Raw genomic sequence first — 19,403 nt, 5'->3', positions numbered from 1 at the left:
CAGGAGAAGGGATGAAACGTTCGCTAGAACCGAAAAGTAGCCTGACAGCCCAGATAATTTTACATACTAACCTACTGTAAGTGCTGCCAGACCGCGGCAGAACGGAAAATCTCTGGTCTCTCCTGCCCTTCTGCGGCGAGGTCTAAAAATAAGTCAGTGGGGACGGGCATGGGGCCCTTTGATCTCCGTGGCCTGGGAGAGGTCTTGGTCGAGCAGAGGCTGGAAGGGACTTGGTGTTCCTCCGGAAGCCTTCGGGCGGTAGACTTGACAGGCGGGCCGATGACTGGAACTGCCCCTTGCCAGTTAGCCGCCTGATCTGTCCCTCGTTTCTGTTGCTTCAGCTTCTCCCAGTGCTCTCTCTCCCCGTGCCCTCTTTCCCGCACGTCCAGGCTGGGATGTGTGTGCGGACAGTCCCGGCAGGACGCGTGGCGCTCTGAGGCTGTGGGCCGCCCCGCTTGACTGGAGCCATTCACGCAGGGCCTCTGGCTGTAGAGTAGGGAGCACACGCTCCGATCCCTGGAGGGTCTGCGGTGTAGACGGACAGCGGGCCCGCAGGCTGTGAGGTCGTTTCCGGCACAGCGTACCCCATGCCCGGGCCTTCCGGAGCGGTGGCTGAGTGCTGGAGAGGGGGCCTGGCGCAGGAGGCCAGGCTGGGGAGCATGGCCGGGAAGGGGTGCATCCTCACGAGGGAGGAGAGAGCCAAGAGACTGATTCCTCTGAAAAGTTGGGGGAGGGGGGCGGTCCTGACTCGAAGCTGATGCCTGACACCAGCTTGGCTCTCCGACCGCACTTGGGAACAGACGGGCTGCGCCGAGGCACATGGTGGCCGTATGGGGCCAGTTCTCCTCCTCTTGCTTCATGCCGACTCTGATCACCGCCGCGGCTTTGAATCTGAGTGTCGTGCGCGTAACCCCCTTTGGATGAGGCGGTGTGTGAAGGAGGTTGTTTGCTTTGTACCTGGGCTGTTTCTTAAAAGCCAGGGGACTGGGCGGACGCGGAGACAGAGCAGGACCGCGTGAGGCCGGGCCGACCCTCTTCAGCTGTCCGGTACAGCTCTCTTCTGCGACGGAGATGTCGCATCTCTGCATGTCGTGGACGGCCTGCGCACCTGGCGGACGGTCTCCCGTGAGTCACGTGTGGCTACGGAGTGTGTGGGCTTCTCATGGCTTATACAGCGTACGAGGACAGTCTGTCCGTGGGGCCTCCGGGTGCGGTCCGGGTGGTGAGGCTGAAGGGACCACGACCACATGGGCACAGAGAACCGGCGTGGGGCAGAGATGGTCCAGTGCCTGTGGCCCCACGAACCAGAGTGGGGCTCCCCGTGTTTCACCCGCCCCCACTTCCTGCTGCTGGCTGGTTCTGCTGTGAAGGACGGGCGGTCTGGGATGGCGGTTTCTCCTTGCGGTAAGGCAAGGAGGCCGGTCTGCACCTCGGGCATCCCTGGGGAGTTGTGCGGAGGCCATGTCTGCCCGACACGCACAGTGCGCAGGCGAGGCTGACCAAGGGTTCCGGGAGCGGTGGGGGGCTCCACGCGGAAACATGGTCTCCCCCGCATCCCACGGCCCGGCCCGTCTCTGCCCGGTGATTCTCATCACGCCTGCATTGTCAGTGTCGACGTTCAGCCTCGAGGAGGGAAGAGGTCATCTCAGAGTGTCCACTGTGAGCGAGCCTGCCTGACGTGCTGAAAACGTGGCTTTCATCGTGGGAGCTCAGCTGGGCTTCCCACGGTGTGGGACTGGTTAAATACCGCACGTTCTGCAAGGAAAGACCCCTCTCCCTGCTGAGTGCTGCACACGCATCACTCGCCCATAGCACTGGAAACACAAACAGCCTGACGGAGAGAATCGACACAGCCCTTTGCTCGGTCTGCTGGCCTCGTGCCTGTTTCCGTTTCCCTGCACATCACCCGTCCCTCACAATAGTCGCGTGCTCGCTGCCTTGACGTGCTCACCCCTGCACGCCTGGCCCCCTTGCAGTCCGGCCTGGCCCCTTGGAAGAAGCCATCCTTCCCCGTCCTTGGAAGAAGCTGTCCCCCCGCTTGGAAGAAGCCGTCCTTCCCAGATGCCTGTGGACGTGGGATCCTGCAACCCCCACGTCTTCCAGCTCCTGTGCCCCACCTGGCCCCGCCCCGTCTCCCCCACTCCCTTCCCTCTCCATCTGGCTGCAGAGGGGATCCTCCCCACACCCCGTAAGCGCCAGTGGCTGAGCATCAGGCATGCGGACAGACACTGAAGAGTTCCCACGAGGAGACGCCACGTTTGTACTCCTCGTGCCCCACCCGCGGAACGATCTGGCTTCAGTTTTTGCCCCGTTTGCGTAGACCAGGATCCTGAACCTTCTTTTTCACGCTTGGACCCGCCTGAGCCGTCCATCAGTGCGGACGCTTGTCAGAATCACATTTTCTTTCTTTCTTTCTTTCTTTCTTTCTTTCTTTCTTTCTTTCTTTTTTTTTTTTTTTAAGATTTTATTTATTTGACAGAGATCACAAGTAGGCAGAGAGGCAGGCAGAGAGAGAGAGGAGCAAGCAGGCTTCCCGCTGAGCAGAGAGCCTGATGCGGGGCTCGATCCCAGGACTCTGGGATCATGACCTGAGCCGGAGGCAGAGGCTTTACCCCACTGAGCCACCCAGGCGCCCCAGGAATCACGTTTTCACGTGCATTTCAAAAACTCGGCTTGGGGCGCCTGGGCGGCTCAGTGGATTAAGCCACTGCCTTCGGCTCAGGTCATGATCTCAGGGTCCTGGGATTGAGCCCCACATCGGGCTCTCTGCTCTGCAGGGAGCCTGCTTCCTCCTCTCTCTCTGCCTGCCTCTCTGCCTACTTGTGATCTCTCTCTCTCTCTCTGTCAAATAAATAAATAAAATCTTTAAAAAAAAAAAACAACTCGGCTTGCAGAGGAAGTGATTAAAAGTCAACACAATATTAAAACCAAAATTTATTCGTTTAATGGTAAAGTGTGTTTTTACCCCCCTTCCTTTTCTCATCGTGGTAAATTATAAAGCAACTAGAATGGACCGTCTTCACCGTTGTCAAGTCCGTTCTCATTGTTGTCAAGCTCCGCAGGGCCCACGTCCAGAACGTTGTGTCTTCGCCCGTGGAAACACCCCCCAGGAGCAGTCCCTCCCCCCTCTCCCTGGCTGCCGGCACCCACCGTTCTGCTGTCTCTACGGACACGTCTCCTCCCGGAAGTGACGGCGTCTGTCCTCGCTTTCATGGGTCCTCGCTTTCACGGGCAGAACGTTCTCCAGGTTCACCCACGTCACGGCAGGTGTTGGCAGGTCCTTCCTGTCTGAAGCTGAGAACAGTGCGCGTGTGTGCAGACCGCATCCCGTCTGTCTGTCCGTCCGTGCGGAGACGTGGGACTTGCTTACGTTTCGCCACCGCCTGTCATGCTGCTGTGCATGCGGGAGGGCCCGCGTCTCTGCGAGATCCGTTTGCCATTCTGTAATACGGTCTTTTCAGATATTTTCAGTAACGCCGTGGAGCAGTGGCTTTCACACCTGTCACTTCGCTCTCGTGGGGAGGGTCGCAGTACTTGAACATCTCCGGGGTCTGCGGATTCCACGGAGGCCTGTTCCCCGGCCTTCCTCGGGGACTGCAGTAAAGCTTCGTGGTGGTAAGGTTGTGGCCGGCCCTCCTAGTTCACTCGTGTCCCCAGATGTTGGAGACGGGACCTGAGGGGTCCGGAGGAGGGGGTGCCTGGCCAAGGACCAGCATGTGCAGAGCTGCAGCGTTGATGAGCAGAGGCAGACAGATCGGGGCCACGGCCCCTTGGCCAGGTCTCTGGGCTGTGTCCGTCCGGAAGTCAGAGCTCGTCCTCCCAGTAGCAGGTGGCATTGGTAGACGGGAACGGCCCGTCTGTCCGTCGTGGCAGGCGCTGGCTGCTCCGTGCACGGTGACCCGGAGGGAGTCGGCGAGGGCAGTGGGCCGTTAGAGCCTGGTAGAGGACGGTGTTCATTATGGACAAAACTCCCCGGGCGTTTAGGGGTTTTGTGATTTCTGTCACTGGGGAGGTCCTTCCCTTGCCTCCTCTCTTGTTCCATGGAAACCCCTGACGCTGCGTGTCCTTGTAACAGCTTTCCCTTCCCACCGTAACCCGTACTTGTTTCTGGGCTCTTCCTGAGTGTCCATTAGATGGACGTCGCAAACGGAACTTGGTTGCTTTGGCTGTTTAAAACATTCCCCCAGACTGCCGACATGAGCCTGTGTATGTTGTATCCTGCGCTGTGAGGTGTGGGAGCGGCTTGCGCGGTACTTGTCCCCGTAAGCACACGTCTGTGTCGTGACCGCGGATGCCGTGCGGGACCGTCCCCACCGCCTGCCGCCGTTCCTGGGCCTTCCCTCGCGTCCCCAGACAGTGCGCGATGGCTCAAGAAGGCGACTGTTTTGCTGAGCTTGACATTACGGGGTTTCGCTTTTAAAAAGGAAATTCTCTGCATTTTCGTGGAAAAGTCGTAGCGACTCCCGAGTGGGATTTGGCCTCCGGTTCTGTCCCGTTGAAGAGGCGATTGGGAACTGGAGAAAATCCTGTTTTGTCTGTGAGAAAAGCATGTGTTTGGTGGCAAAAGTGTACGTGACACATAAGACCAGACCCGCTTGGGCTGCAAACACGTCGTTACGTGAATCTTTCTGCGGTTTCTTCCTTTACTTCCGAGACAGCAAAAAGCAGAGCAGAGACACTGATGCTTGCGGCCAGGCTGGGGCAGGGCAGAGAGAGAGAATCGCCAGTGGATGCCCCGAGGACAGGAAGCCGGGCGGGGCTGGGTTCCACCGCCCTGGGCTTGTGACTGGAGCCAGATTCGAGATGCTCCACGGACGGAAGCCCCCGCGTGCCACGAGTCAAGTCCTTGGTCCTTGCTCTCTGTGTCTTTACTTGTTTTTGTGCGGAGAAAATAAGTTTTCCCAGAAAGGTTTTGGGTTTAAACAAGGCTAACACCGAATGAAGGACACGGTGTCTTAGATTTATTTTCCCTCGTTCGGCTGAGAGGATGGAACGCTTCAGCATTTGGTGACGCACACGGAGATGCTCCTGCCTGCCTTTTCCTGCTGGTCGTGTTCCCGGCGTCAGGACAAGACTAGCGCGTGCAGCCTCTGGCCACAGTTCACAATGGCGGCGTGTGTGTGTGCGTGTGTGTGTGTGTGTGTGTGTGTGTGTGTGTGAGAGAGAGAGAGAGAGTGCGCGCAGGCGAACACAGTCTCTTTGGCAGACCTGCTGACCCCCCGGCCAGAAGTCTGGTTCCGTGTGCCGGAGTGAACTTCTCTCCGCTCATTTTGGGGCCGGAGGTGGACGGGAGCTGGAAAGAAGCAAACAGAAAGAGCAGAGTGGACAGCGTGTCTCGCGGAGCTGAAGTCTGCATTTTCCCTCCTGTTTTTGAACCCGCCCACGCCGGAGGCCCGCCTCAGAAGGGATCAGAGTATGGAGCTGGGGGAGATATTGCGGACGGTGGGGTCAGGTCTCTGCCTTTCCTTGATGTGCAAACTGCAGGAGGGAGCGCGGCGGGGGAGGGGGTCGTCGCTGGACGCAGAGCGTGGCCAGGATGGCAGTCCGGGGTTCGGAGCCCGGAGCTGACTCGTCTGCACTGCTGGGCAGCTCTTGCATGCGGAGGGCCGGATGGTAGCCGCCGTAGTAGCTGTGCTGGCGGGACGGTGTTCCGGGGCCTCCCTTGGACCCTGCCCTGTGCTAAGGCAGCCCTCGGTGCTCTGTCAACAGATGAGCGCGTGGCACGGCCCCAGGAAAATTCCACTCCCGGCCACTGGAATTTGAATACCCTGTAATTTTCTTGTCTCCTGAAAGATGAGTCCTCCTGATTTGTTCCCTCACCAACCTTTTAAAAAACTAAAAAACAAAACAGCAACACAAAGCCACCATAGCCCGTGAGCTGGATCTGCCCCATGGGCCGTAGTGTCCTGCCCTCTGGTCTGCAGCGTGTGGACTGTACAGATCCGAGTTCTTGAGAGGGCACGTGGCAGGGCCGTCTGGGGGGCTCAGACTGTTAAGCGTCTGCCTTTGGCTCAGGTCATGATCCCACGGTCCTGGGATCGAGCCCCGCATCGGGCTCTCTCCTCCGTGGGGAGCCTGCTTCCCTTCCTCTCTCTGCCTGCCTCTCTGCCTACTTGTGATTTCTGTCAAATAAATAAACTAAAAAATCTTAAAAAGCTACACTGACAATGTGTATCGGGCTCTCTGCCCAGCGGGGAGCCTGCTTCCCCTCTCCCGCTGTCTTGTGTTCCCTGTCTCGCTGCGTCTCTCTGTCAAGTAGATAAAGAAAATCTTTAAAAATAACAACAATAATAAAAATAGTGCACGTGGCTCCTGGTTCTTTCTCACAGCGTTCTCTCTCTCTTTCTCTGTGTGTTTTCTAGACGTGAGTTGCATTCCCTGACCTTGTCCAGAGATGGTGGGTTTGCTTTCACTCGTGTTGTGGGAGTGCTGTGGCATTTCTGTGGGGTTCTGTGTCTCTGTTGGTCCTTGGGTTAGTTTGTTCGGTGACCACTGCTTTGTAGCTAAATCTGTGCAGGCCCCCTGCTTGCTGGTGGTGAGTATTGGGACCAACGAGAGTTGCTTCCTGTCCTCCTGCAGCTGGTAGACCAGTGGGCGGTAGGTACTGAAGGATGTTTGCAGATCTGTGATGTTCGCAGACCGGTAACGTTCGTAGACCCAGGTGGTTTCCTGGCGTTGGGGGAGCTGCCCTGCTCTGCAGGTTACAAGGGCCCTTCCAGGGGATGGACCCACAGAGAGCTGAGACCTGGAGATTGGGGGTGGCTTATCATGGGCCAGGAGCCAGCGAGCCATCCCAGGCAGTCCCTGATTGAGAAGGGGTGGGGGGGCCCGTGCTTCCCCGTGTGATCTCCATGGTTCGGGTGGAATCTTAGCCAAAGCTCAGGTTTTTGAAGAGTGACCAGTTCAGCACCCCCTCTGAAGACGCGGTCCCTTTCCTGAGATAAACCATCATTTATTTTTCTTGGGGGAGAGGGATTAGTTACCAAAAAGGACCAGAGACACGTTTAGCCCGTATTTAGTCGCTGAACCTAACTCTGCATTAAAATTTTTTTTGGATATGTTGGTTCATCTTTGTCCGGGTCAGCAAACTTTTATATAAAGGGCGAGATGGTCTGTCGTTTGGTCTTCTAGGACCGTATGGGATGTGGACACCGTATGGGCAGAGCGGTCATTGATGTCGTGTAAATACATTCACACGTTTGTGCCGCCGATCACCCAGCCCTTCCGGTCTTGCCCAGTGAGGCTGTGTATACCTCGAACGACATCCTCCCCGTCCCTCCCTACAGCCCCTGGCGACCCCCACTCTGCCCTCCGTGACTTTGATGACTCCAGGGCCTTGCAGGGAGGGGAACCACACAGTGTCTGGCCTTCACGACTGGCCTCTTTCCCTCTTCCTCGAGTCGGCAAGGATCCTCCTCGTTGGAGCGGGTTTCGGGACTTCCTTGCTCCCGGAGGCTGAACCCTGCTCCGAGGCATGTAGAGACCGGTGGGGAAGTATTTGGAAAGTAAATTTTCTTGGGTTATTTGGCCAGGAGTTTTCCTCGTTGAAGGCCATCCTGGGGGCACACAGGGTTTCTCTTATGAAGAGCGAGGGGTTGTCCTGAGGCCTGGACTTCATGAGATCATGAAATACAAAGGGACGGGCGTCCGCATCTTGGGCGAAGGGGGGTGTCTGCCCGGGGCAAGAAGACGGAGGCTTGAGAACACGGTGCAAGCCGCCCCTCCAGCCTTGGGCAGTCCAGTCCTAGCCTAGCCCTGGCCGGTGGGAACCGACCCGGTTCTGAGTGGGTCCCGCAGAGACTCTTGGGAACGAGGAGAAGCTCGCAGGAAGCGCCGGCAGCGGCTCTTGGGGTCAGCACCTGCTGGGCTGCGGGGAGGCCAGAGTGGGCGGGAGAAGCCGGGCTGCCTTGAAGGGACAGAGCCCAGGGATGGCTCCGCAGCTGTCCTGACTCAAGTCTCCGGGCCTTTCTCAGCCCTACCCCCACTGGGGCCACGCTTCAGGGGAACCGAGCTTCTGGCACTTGGGGGGTGGGAGAAGGGTCGGAAGAGGGGTCTTGGCGGGGCAGGACGGCACGGTCCGCGATGAAGCGGGTTGCTGACCGTCCCGGAAAGTGGCGCGGCAGAATGGAGTGTTTCCTGATGGTTTCACGGTTTATGTGCGTGTGCGAGTGTTTACAACTAGTCACCACGGCGGCGCCGGACAAGATTGGGTCCCGCTCCGGGTCGGGGCAAAGCTCTGCCGCCGCCGTTTTTGAAAGTCCGGTGTTGGGAAGCAGCCACACCCCGTTTTCTCCCGGGGCGCCGGCCGCGCCCCGCCAGGCAGTCGGAGACGGGGCGCCCCACAGAGTCGGAGCCATTTACTCCCCGACGCGTCAGGCCCTCCGCTCTCTGGTGGCCGCAGGCTTCATGCGTCCGGACGTCGGAGGCCTTTCACGGTGACGGCTGCTCTGCGTTTGCCAAACTGCGGTGCTGGAGCTCGTGCTCCTGGATGCGAGCGTGTGATGCTTCGGGGATGCGTGCAGGTAGAGCGTAGAGGCCCGGGCGCTGCGCGGAATGCTCGCGGGACGCGCGCAGTGGAGCAGGGACGCTGCGTGTGACGTTTGCAGGTGGCGCATGCAGAGTGGCGTCACTGCGTCTGACGTTTTCAGGTGCAGCCCGCGGAATGGGGTCGCTGCGACTGACGTCTGTAGGTGGCGCATGTGGAGTGGCGGCACTGCGTCTGACGTCCTCGGGGGGCACGTGCGGAGTGGCGTCACTGCGTGTGACGTTCACAGGTGACGCGCGGAGTGGCGTCACTGCGTCTGACGTCCTCAGGTGGCCCCTGTGGAGTGGGGACACTTAGTGTTAACGTTAGTAGGTGGCACGTGGAGCCGGTCGCTGCGAGGGATGTCTGCAGGAGGCGCAGGTGGAGTCGCGTCACTGTGTCTCATGTCCTCAGGTGGCGCCCGCGGAGTGGGGACGCTGTATCTAACGTCAGCAGGTGGCATGTGGAATGGGTTGCTTTGTCTGCGGTCTGCAGGTGGCACCTGTGTAGTGGGGTGGCTGTGACTGACGTCTGCAGGTAGCACCCGCGGAGTGGGGACGCTTAGTGTAATGTCAGGTGGCACGTGGAGGGTCGCTGCGAGAGATGTCTGTAGGTGGCACACGGGGAGTGACGTCACTACGTGTGACATCCTAGGCTGGCGCCCACGCAGTGGGGACGCTTCGTGTGGCGTCATCAGGTGGCGCACGTGGATTGGCGTCACTGCGTTTGAGGTCTGGAGGTGGCACCTGCATAGTGGGGTCGCTGTGTGTGACGTCCTCAGGTGGCGCACGTGGATTGGCGTCACTGCGTCTGACGTCAGGAGGGGGCGCCCATGGCGTGTGGACGGTGTGTCTGACGTGGAGCGAATCGCTCCAAGTGACGTGTGCGGGTGGCGCCCACGTAGTGGTGTCGCTAGGAGTGACGTCCACATGTGGCGTCACTGAGTGTGATGTCCTCAGGTGGTGGCCGCGGAGTGGGGACGCTGCGTCTGACGTCAGCAGGTGGCACGTGTTTGGGGGTCACTGCGTGTGGTGTCTGTGGGTGGCGCCCACGTAGTGGGATCCCTGTGAGTGATGTTGGCAGGTGGCGCACGCGGAGTGGCGTCACTGCCTGTGACTCTGCAGGTGGCGCTCGTGGAGAGGGGACGTCTAACGTAGGCAGGTAGCGCATGCGGAGTGGCGTCACTGCCTGTGAAGTCCACAGGTGGCGCATGCGGAGTGGAGACGCTGTGTGTGATGTTCACAGGTGGTGCGCGGGGAGTGCGGTTGCTGCCTGTGATGTGTACAGGTGGCACAACCAGAGTGGCGTCGCTGCGTGTGACGTCAACACGTAATACGTGGCGTGGTTCGCTGCATGTGACGTCCACAGGTGGCGCCTGCGGAGTGGGATGCTGCTTGTGACGTTCTTAGGTGGCGCCCGCAGAGTGGGGACGCTGCGTCTGACGTCAGCAGATGGCACGCGGAGTGGGTCGCTGCGTGTGACGTCTGTAGGCGGCGCCCGCAGAGTTGGAACGCTGCGTGCGACGTTCGGAGTGGGGACGCTGCGTGTGACGTCCTCTGGTGGCACTCGTGCAGATGGGTGTGTTGCATGTGCCGTCCACAAGTCTTGCGCGCGGAGTGGGGTCGCTGCTTTTGATGTGTGCAGATGGCGCACGGCGAGAGGGGACACTGCGGCTAACGTATGCAGGTAGCGCATGCAGAGTAGTGTCACTGCGTGTGAAGTCCGCAGGTGGCGCCCGCGTAGTGGGGACGCTGCGTGTGACGTGTTTAGGTGGCGCCCCGTGGAGCGGGGTTGCTGCCTGTGACATCAGCACGTGGTACATGGAATGGTTCACAGCGTGTGACGTCTGCAGGTGAGGCATGCGGAGTGGGGATGCTGTGTGTGACGTTCTTAGGTGGTGCCCGCGGAGTGGGGTCGCAGGGAGTGACGTCTGCAGGTGGCACGTGCAGTGGGTCGCTGTGCGTGACGTCTGCAGGTGGCGCATGCGGAGTCGGGTTGCTGCGTGTGAGGTCCGCAGGCGGCGCAAGCGGAGAGGCGTCCCTGCGTGTGACATCCTCAGGTGGTGCCCGTAGAGTGGGGACGCTGCGTCTGACGTCCGTAGGTGTCACTTGGATAGGGTCGCTGCGTGTGACGTCTGTAGGTGGCGCACACGCCGTGGGGTCGCTGCGTGTGATGTCAGCAGGTGGTGCCCGCAGAGTTGGAACGCTGCGTGTGACATTCGGAGTGGGGACGCTGTGCGTGACGTTCTCTGGTGGTGCTCGCGCAAATGGGGTCGCTGCATGTGCCGTCCACAGGTCCTGCCTGTGGGGTCGCTGCTTGTGACGTGCGGAGTGACAGGTGGGGAGTGGGGTCGCTGCTTGTGACGTGTGCAGGTGGCAGGTGGGGAGTGGGGTCACTGCATGTGACAGTACGTGGGACCCTGGCGGGACGCCCATAGGGGAGTGCGCGGCGTAGGGACCCTGTCGGAGAGGCTGGCCGGAGGCCTGCAGGTCGGCGGCGCGGTGCTGCCCCGCGGTTCTAGCCAGGTCTCCGTGTGCCTCCGCCAGAGCCCCCCCTGGTTCGCGGGGCAGCCCCCTGCTGTGCCCTCTGTGGCCGTTCGCGAGTAGCGGGAAGCGGGGAGGAGGCTCGGAGTGTGAACCCGGCAGAGAATCCGCCTGCCAGGGACGCCCAATTGTCCAAGCACGGGAGACCGCAGCGGGTCTCCCAGCGCACCGCGTGAGGAGTGAGCACAACTCGGACAGCAGAAGACGTCGTGCGTGTGGGGGAGCGTGTATGACTTCCTCCTTCCGCAGCGAGCAAGGCAGTTTAAAGAGCCGCTGGCGCACGTGTCCGGTTGTGGCGACGCGTTTCGCAGGGATCGTGTGTTCATGCGCCGGACGTTATTTTCACCGAGCGCAGGCTCTGCTCTCATTTCCCGTTCCCTCCAGTTGAAGGAAGCGGCCCCTGGGTCTGCGTGGCCTCGTGCGGGACACCGAAGCCCGGAAGACTTGCTTTTATGATGGTTTTTTTTTTCTGCTTGAGTTCGACTGCTTCTCAGATACTGGCAGGAATTGGGAGTTTCCTTAAAATTTTGCCAGCACAATTTGAAAGCAATTAAAGCAAATTCGGTTATTACATTCGAGATTATTGTCTGGGTAATTTGTAGTTTAAAATTTAATTTATACCGAATCCTGCACTTTAATGAACAGACCACATCACACATTTTTATGTTCTTAAATTATCTACAGCTTTAACAGAAAAACTGGGTTCTTTTTTTTTAAAAGTACTGCATGTTTCTTTTTAAATTTTTTTTTCCTGTCTCTTCAAAAATATTTACATTTCTCCTTCTAAATAAGGTGAGAAAATCCTTTTGGCCTGTCAGCTGGAAGGAATTGCATTTGTCTTTCCATTGTAAATTGTCACTTGTCTGGATTGACTTGAACCTGTGGAATCTTAAAATGTAACAGGAGGAAGACGTTTCTGTCCCCCCCCCCAAGTACATACGTTTGAATGACACAGTTTATCTTTTGCTTTAACTCCCCTCTTTCGTTACATTTTGGGACCTGTTCGGTAAGAATGGGCTCTCCTTCCGGAGCGGAGGAGCCCCGGTAAGGATCTGAACGTCACTGGCGGTGAAAGCGTTTCCCTGGGGCTGTTTGTCAGGCGCTACCAGGTCAGCGGCAGGTAATCCTGAAGCAGCGATGGCTGTGTTTGTGCGGGGACGTGTCCCCGTGTCAGGGCCGAGGACGTGAGGTACAGGAGAGCCACGAGGGGGTCAGGATCCTGCTGAGGCAGCCAGACATCCTTTTCCTGGTCTTCCCCTACTTCCGGACGCCAGGTCCGTGGATCCCCATGTCTGAGCTGGTGCCGTGTCCTGAGTGCAGATGTCATGTGTCCTCTTCTCAGAATCTTCCCCTCCCTGCAGGGCATGGGGCTGTGTCACCTACTGTCCCTCAACGTCCAGGTAGGCCCAGCATACCTGAGGGGTTCTCTGTTCCCTTCCCTTCTGTACCCTGCCAGAAGGACGAGACCTGTAGCCTCTGCCACTCTGGTGTGGGAGTAGTAATAGCTCGGATTTTGCAGGGGCACGTCCAGACGGTCAGGATGCAAGGCTCTGAGCCTCACTGGGGTTCTGGATCGTGACCGTGCTGTCCTGCCTCTGTAGGCTTCTCCATCAGCACGCCCACCTGTCGCCCGCCAGCAGTTAAAGGGCAGGACCTGACCGGCCCATAACTCTCCTTTCTTTCGCTCGGGGGCGCACACGGCTCTCTGGGGGTCACTTCTCAACCAGGCTGCCAGCCGGAGTGGGGAGCTGCGTGTTCACTCACTCCGGGCCTCCCAGGGAGCTCGTGCTGCAGGGTGCCCTCATGCACGTGGAAACAGGCCTGCACGGAAAAGAGGCGCCGTGTCCAAACACGTCCGATTTCCTCATTCAACAGGGCCCAGAGGCTCTGAGGGGAGGGGGCAGGATCGATCAGGAGCCTCCTTGCCTTCTGCTTTTCGGGTTCAGGAACGGGAGAGAAGGATGCCCGCGCCCTGTCCTGGTCCAGGCACAGAACGTGGCCGAGTGTGCGGTACCGGCTTGGGGTGCCCGAGAGTGTGCCACAGCCTGCGTGGCCCAAACACGGCCCTGGAGGCTGGGAATCTGGGACCCGGGTGTCAGCGGGGGTGGTGGCGGTGGTGGCGTTTCCTGTTGAGGCCTGTCTCCTCGGTTGTGTGTCTTCTCTCCGTTTGTCGGAGTCTCCACTTAACGAAGACACCGGTCATGCTGGGTTAGGACCTACCCCCGATGACCTCCTTTTAAACGTAATTACCCTGTTGACGGCACTAAGTACGGTCGCACTCTGAGGTCCTGGGGGTCAGGGCTTCTTGTCCACAGCGGAGGGGACACGGGCGGCTCCTCGCAGCGTAAAACGCTTAACAGTAATGTTGAATATGTGAGTGTGGTCTCTGTTCCGCAGCCTTTGGGTGGTTTTACTTCTTCCCTGCTTTCATCATCCTACGGTCTTTCCTCTCCCCTCCAGCGTTTCGAAAACCTTTCCCTCTGGTCCTTAAGTGCGTACAAATGGATTTCTAGGGACGGAAATGCTACAGCTTAGAGATGTTCTTATATGAGGGAGATGCATTAGGACGACAGCTTTCGGGACCTTTCGTTTCCTTCTGAGTGAAAATCTACAATGAAAAGATACACTCCCCTTTTACCAGATGTTGAGAAAATGCTGCTTTCACGTTCTGACCGCAAAGAATCCTCCGATTGTCTGGGATCGTCTGTGGACCTTCTAACCAGTTATTGGGGGGAGGGGAGACCTTAAGGTCGGTGATTTTTTTTTTCTTTAAGATTTTATTTATTTATTTGACAGACAGAGATCACAAGTAGGCAGAGAGGCAGGCAGAGAGAGAGAGAGAGGAGGAAGCAGGCTCCCTGCGGAGCAGAGAGCCTGATGTGGGGCTCGATCTCACGACCCTGAGATCATGACCTGATCCGAAGGCAGAGGCTTAACCCACTGAGCCACCCAGGCACCCCACGGTCAGGGTGATTTTTAAGGCAAACACGGACAGTCTCGCACACAGAAGACCCAAAATAAAGACAAGTGACAGTTTGGTTTTTACATGATAGTTTGGAGCCGTGAAGGTCAGGGATGCAGAGTTACCAGGTCAGAACGATGGAGGGGGCAGGGGTTCAGATGGGGACGGTAGCTCTGCCTGTGGCTGTCCTGCCCGGCCCGCTTCGACAGGAGAAGCACCCAGCAGGTCAGGTCGGGTCATGTGTTCTACTGAGTGCCGATGCGCCCCATGCTGGGGACGTAGAGGGGGTGTGTGGCTGGGCCAGGGGACTGCGGTGGGTGCCGGCAGTGAGTCTCGGGGACGTGACCGGGAGGGTCTGTGCGGGAGCCTGGTGGCCTGCGCCGGGGTTTTCTCAGACTGTCTTTTCTGCTCAGCTGTCTCGTCGCGCTGAACACTGGCCTGGGAGACGCCGAGGCAGACAGGGCGGGTGATGGTTCTTGTTCTTTGTGCTGACGGTGGGTTTCCCGTAGCAGAACCAAAGTCTGTGAAGTCATGGTCCTCCTAAGGTCGTCACACACCCTTCGTTGGGTCGTGCTTCTCTCGTTTAAAATCACTTACGTGTTTTGTTAATCAGCACAGTTACTTACTGGCCACGCGTTATCACACAGTTCCCTTACGTGTTTTGTGCAAAACGGTGTTGGTTTCAGTCCGGGTCGCGCTGTTGCATGAGTCACACAGTGAGATGCACTTACTCTTAGCTCTTCTGGGCTTTGAGAGAAACAGGTCTTTGAGATGGGGGTCACGGACCGTGCAGTCCATTCATCTAAAGTGCGCGACTCAACGGTTTTTAATGTTTTTGTTCGTTTTGCTTTGTTTTCTTCTCCTTTGTCGCTAACGTCCATGAGGCGTTGTGACACCCAAGTCGGTGTCGCACAAACTCCGGCGGCCATCCCTGAGTGGGGTCCCCGGTTCCTGCCTTCACAGCACTTGGTTGTACATTTTAAGCTGTTTCATGCTCAGTGCTCGGCAGAGGGCTTGGTGCTTGCTTGCACGCTGTCGTCCCCTGTTTCTAGGACTCCCTTTTTCAGAGGCGGGGCACGAGTTTGTGTCTTTTCACAGCTCACTGGTGACGCCGACCTGCCTCCAGACAGCATCTCACTTGAGTTCTCAGCACTGCTCCCAGCTGCGGGACCTCCGAAACCCTGGTGGTCTCCGGCGCTATAGGCCACCACTCGTGAAAGGGCTTTGCTTGGTGCCATGCCCGTGCGAGCCACGCTGGTTCTGTTAGTCTCTGGGAGATGGAGGAGCTTCCACTCCTCCATGAGGAAGTGGGGTCACCCCACGCCGATGGAGCTCTGTTCTGTTCTGAGAGCGAAGGAGGCGGGCAAAGGGTGTGCACGACCTGCCCTCCCGGGAATGTGCCCAGGGACGTGCACGTGTGCCTGCAGGCGTTTGGGAAGAAGTGTGCGTTCCCCGTGGGCACACACAGCCTCAGGGCTGCCCGTGCACCTGATTGCTGCGAGGTCTTTGGGTATTTAAGCCACCAGGGCCCTCCCACAGGAGTCACACAGACCCGGAGAGACAGGGCATGCAGCTCTGAGAAATGGTTCCGGTTTTGGGAAAGTCACCGTGCATTGTTCGATTTTGCACATCTCATGATTTTGACATCTCATGATGTCTCGTGAGAATTAATAGCTGAGGCCGTGTTTTGTGTTTGGTGTCAAGCACTTTGTGTATTCTGTTTGGCTGCGAACAGCCACCTCTACCATTCCATCTCCAGGCGCGCCTCTGTGCTGGTTCCCGTGAGGGAACGTGTCCGGAGCGGTGTCTCGGGCCACGGAGGGTCATCGCTATGTCGTCCGAGGCCCAGTGGACACAGTGGCGGGAGAGTCTTGGTGACCGAGATCAGGGGAGCGAGGTGGGCGGGGGGGACACGTGGGCATCGAAGATCACGGAGCGTGTCCCCTGGGCACTCCTCCGAGCATCCCTCCTTGCCGTGCAGTGGCTGGAAAGGGATCGGCCCGACGTGGGCAGCGTAGGCGGTGCTGGCTCATGTGTCCCGCCGCTAACACGCCGTTGCATGTTGCTGTTAGAAACCGGTGACCGGAGCACACAGGTCATGGGATTCTTCTGTCCTGTGAGGACCGAAGTCCACAGTTTCGTGTTTTTCAGGCAGCTTGTAAGCAAGTCTTATGGCGCTGATGGCGAGGCGGCAAGCTGTCGCACCGTGGGCGTAGGGCATGGTTTGTGTTTGGCCGGGCGTCGGCGCAGAGCAGCTCTGTCGGGCAGCAACGCCCTGTGGAGCTAAATAAGTTGCACGTGGTACACGCAGGTGGTGATCCCGGGGAGCTTCCACGGAATGCGCCTGTCGGTGTCAGCCAGCAGCGTCCTGAGCTCGGCCGTCAAATCCGAGCACCGCGAATCCTCGTGAGGCGAGGGCGCGCCCGTCCTCCAGACTCCTGTCCCGCCGCTGCGGAGCGTCTAACTAACCTCCCCAGAAAGGGAACGGCGCTAACGGTGACGTGACGTGGAGGTCAGCGACTCCTGGCTGGGTTTTGGTGACACAGACGGCATGTTCCCACCGTTGGCTTGAAGCAGTGACTTTAACTTTCTCTTCTGGTGGCCGGACAAGAGCCACGTGTGTCCTTCGAACGGAAACCGACGTGCAGAGGTTGTTCCGCAAAGACTTTGTGTTATTTTAAATATTTCTAGGACGGTTTCGAGACTGTAAGTTACTGTTGTTTCTCTTTGGGTCTTGAAGCAATTACCGAGAGGTTGGTCCACTAATTCCTTCCAGAGTCACCACCGACCCTTCGTGTGATCATTTGGAACGTGATTCCAGTAGCTAACGTTTACCGAGTTCTTACCTCAAGCAGATGTCTTGAGGGGGGGGTGGCGCCCAAGGGATCTTGGTCGTCCCCCCGGAGGCACCTGTTGTCCGGACGAGTCTGCGCGTGTCAGCGACAGATACGTCCTGGCCCCGCTGCTCGCGTCTGGAAGAGCTGGCTGTTACTGGTCGATTCGGTTTGCCCAGCAGGTCACTCCCCGTGCTGTGTTGGCACAGAGCGGGCACCTCCCAGGTCCTTGAGTGCGTGCAGGGGTGACACGGGCGTGACCGTGATCCGTGGCTGCGACAGGAAACGCTGTGGCTCTGTCGAGGATCCTTCATCCCTGACGTTTTGTCAGTGGGGGCGGCCGGTGACGATTTCCCAAATACCGAGGCGTTTGGAGTCCTTTTAGGAGTGGTCGTCTTCATGGGTTTGGGCTGCTGAGACGAAGAACCAGAAACTGGCATGGGCGGGAGAGGGCTTAGGAGCAAGAGAAGGTATTTTCTCCCATTTCTGGAGTCCCGACGCCCAGTCTCGTGGCACAGGCAGATTTCAGGGTCTGCTGCGCCGGCTTCCTGGGTCATAGACGACCGTCTTCTGCTTGTGTCCTCATGCGGTGGCAGGGGCGAGGGAGCTCTCCGTTTGCAGAGTGAGGACGCTCCGGTTACAGGCGTGAGAGGCGAGAGGAGGATGACAGGCCGCATGATGCAGAGCCCAGAACAGGCGGGAGAGAGGACGGGACAGAGAAAAGATGTCGGCGGGATTGACTTCGGGAAGGTAACAAAAAGGCCATTTCTTCCTTCGAGGTGATGAGGAGGAAAACAGGCATAGGAAACTAGCCGGTAGGTGGAAGAGGAGAGGAGAGACCGTTCCAGAGAGTTCCGCGCCGGGTGTGGGGTCGCCCTTGAGCAGGGTAGAACACGCTGGAGCGGGTTCTGTGAAGAACAGAATCCAGGGACGCGCAGTGTTTGGATTCTGTGGGTGGAATGTCGTGTGCCGTGTTGTGGTTTGTCTGCACCGTCCTGGGGGTGCCTCGCCTAAAAGCCAGTGCCTCGCCTAAAGCCAGTGCCGGGCACGGAGACGAGTGGTGTTGAGGAATATTGCTGAGTGGACGAGTGAGTACTGGGTAGCCGGGTCGGCCGGTTCAGCACGGGGACTTACCTTCCAGCCGTGCCTCGCGGCCCCGTTCGTCAGCCGCGGGGACCTCCGTGAGCGGCCACCAGGCCAGCGCTGTCCACTGGGACTTTCGGTAGGGACCTTCTGTGCTACCCAGTGCGGTGGGCCTCAGGTGTGGCCAGTGAACACTTGAGATCGGTGCGGCACGTAGGGTGGAAGATCTGAATTACAGATTTTATTCACCTTTTTTTTTCATTGTGCTAAAATATGTACAGGCAACAGTTTGCCATTTTAACTCGTTTAAATTGTTAGAGTTCAGTCTAGAAGGCTCTCGCTGTGCCTTCACAGTGCTGTGCAGCCCTCACCACCGTCCATCTCCAGAACCTTCTCTTTCCACACTGAAACCGGTCCCTGCTCTCCCCTCCCCCAGCCCCCGGTCATCTCTCCGGCCGTCTCTGACTGACGACTCCGGGTGGCTCCTGGGAGAGGAGCCGTGCACTCGCGACGGGCCTGTCTCCCTTGGCGCGACGTCCCGGCGGGCCGTTCTGTGTTGGAGCAGGTGTCGGAATTTCTTGCTCTTTGAGGACACGTGCCACTCCGTTGAGTGTATCTGCCGCTTGGTCTCCATTCATCCCTCGAAACACACTTGGATTCTGTGCAGCTTTCAGCGGCTCTGAATAACGCCGCGGCGCGAACGCGGGTGTACATATGCTTGGAGCCGACGTTGGTTTGCAGAGGACGGTGGCGGCTCGTGAGGCCACTGGGAGACGTGGGTGGCACGGGGGGACGTTGAGCCTTGGAGGCTTGGGAAGGAAAGTGATCCTCTGTGACCATGACCAAGATGCTGTTTGGAGGTGGTCAGTGCGTCTGAGTTCAGGGTCACAGGCGTTGGGGCCCATGGAGGGGACAGGATGCAGACTCGAGGACTTCGTTAACTGTTCACCGCTGGGGATATTTGCTCTGTTTGATGTCCGGTGGTCCCGTTAATGGCTGAAACATAATGATTCATGGAGACTGGAGATGAGATTTAATCTATCTGATTTCTTGTTGTTGTTGGTTTCCCCTCCCTCAGAGGTCGGGCCAGCGTTCATGCTGCTCTCTCGGTTGTGATCATTTCAGCCTGGTTTATGTAACTTTTCTTGCAGCAAAGCATTGATGGGAGCAAGGCTCCACTTCTGTGTCTCGTATCAGTTTCTGGTATGGTATTTGTGTTTATGTTTTTCTGTTTGCAGGGTGTCGCATGTGCAGAGCCCTGAGTGCCTTTATTTGCCACGAGTGAGCCTGAGGTCTACGTGACTGGCCTGTAGATAAAGATGGCGGGAAAAGGTTGCTGGGCTTGGGGAGAAGCAGGGCCAGGACACTTGCCCTTGGCCCCAGGCCAGGGCCAGGACAGTGGCCCGAGTGGAGCCCTTCGTTGTCAGCCAGAGTCGCAGGGGAACACGGTGCTCCGG

General features: G+C 58.3%; 1 protein-coding gene across 4 annotated transcripts in view; it reads left to right on the top strand.

Annotated features, from left to right (window-relative positions):
* LOC123935912 (F-box-like/WD repeat-containing protein TBL1X) overlaps nucleotides 1-19,403 on the top strand; it is a 209,869-nt gene that overhangs the window by 30,182 nt on the left and 160,284 nt on the right. The window lies entirely within an intron of this gene.

Source organism: Meles meles, chromosome Y (genome assembly GCF_922984935.1).
Source record: "Meles meles chromosome Y, mMelMel3.1 paternal haplotype, whole genome shotgun sequence".
NCBI classification, from domain to species: domain Eukaryota; kingdom Metazoa; phylum Chordata; class Mammalia; order Carnivora; family Mustelidae; genus Meles; species Meles meles.
Note: the sequence above shows the minus strand (reverse complement) of the source record. Positions and strands in the feature narration are given on the sequence as shown.